This window comes from Arachis ipaensis, chromosome B06 (assembly GCF_000816755.2).
Source record: "Arachis ipaensis cultivar K30076 chromosome B06, Araip1.1, whole genome shotgun sequence".
Lineage (NCBI taxonomy): Eukaryota > Viridiplantae > Streptophyta > Magnoliopsida > Fabales > Fabaceae > Arachis > Arachis ipaensis.
In genome coordinates, this window is record NC_029790.2 from 109284039 (window position 1) to 109285477 (window position 1439).

A 1439-nucleotide genomic window follows, 5' to 3' on the forward strand; every position below is an offset into this window, starting at 1 on the left:
AGGATCTCCACCTACCTCCACTCACTTCTTCTCACCCCTCTTTCACACAATCTCATAAACACTCTTCCCCAAAACCCTTCACCAATCACCTCAATCTCTCTTCCCCATCACCTCTTCACCACTCACATCCATCCACTCTCCCCCATAAACCTACCCCATAAACACCACCCACCTTCAAAATTCAAAATCAATTTCCCACCCAAACCCACCCTAAATGGCCGAACTTACCCCCCTCCCTTCCCTATATATAACCCTCCATTCTTCCTCATTTTCACACAACACACCCCTCTTTTCTCTTCTTGGCCGAAACACACCTCCCCCCTCCTCTCCATATTTTCTTCTTTTTCTTCATCTATTCTTTCTTCTCTTGCTCGAGGGTGAGCAAAATTCTAAGTTTGGTGTGGTAAAAGCATAAGCTTTTTGTTTTTCTATTACCATTGATAGCACCTAAGACCGGAGAATCCTCTAGAAAAGGAAAGGGGAAGACAAAAGCTTCCACCTCCGAGTCATGGGAGATGGAAAGATTCATCTCCAAAGCTTATCAAGACCACTTCTATGATGTTGTGGCCAAGAAGAAAGTGATCCCTGAGGTCCCTTTCAAACTCAAGAGAAATGAGTATCCGGAGATCCGACATGAAATCCAAAGAAGAGGTTGGGAAGTTCTAACAAACCCCATCCAACAAGTCGGCATCCTAATGGTTCAAGAGTTCTATGCCAATGCATGGATTACTAGGAACCATGATCAAAGTAAGAACCCGAATCCAAAGAATTATGTTACAATGGTTCGGGGGAAATACTTAGATTTTAGCCCGGAAAATGTGAGGTTGGCGTTTAACTTGCCCATGATGCAAGGAGATGAACGCCCCTACACTAGAAGGGTCAACTTTAATCAAAGGTTGGACCAAGTCCTCATGGACATATGTGTGGAAGGATCTCAATGGAAGATTGACTCCAAAGGCAAGCCGATTCAACTGAGAAGGCTGGACCTCAAGCCTGTGGAAGCACAAGTGGGCCAGCTGAGTAAGAAGATCACTGAAATCCCTCCCAGTACTCTCCCAAGCAATACAGAAGAAAATCCAAAGAGAGAGTGCAAGGCCATTGATCTTACCAAAATGGCCGAACCCAAAGAGGGAGAGGAGGACGTGAATCCCAGTGAGGAAGACCTCCTGGGACGTCCAGTGACCAATAAGGAGTTTCCCTCTGAGGAACCAAAGGAATCTGAGGCTCATCTAGAGACCATAGAGATTCCATTGAACCTCCTTATGCCCTTCAGGAGCTCTGATGAGTATTCCTCTTCTGAAGAGAATGAGGATGTCACTGAAGACCAAGCTGCCAAGTTCCTTGGTGCAATCATGAAGCTGAATGCCAAATTATTTGGTATTGAGACTTGGGAAGATGAACCTCCCTTGTTCACCAATGAACTAAGTGATCTGGATCAA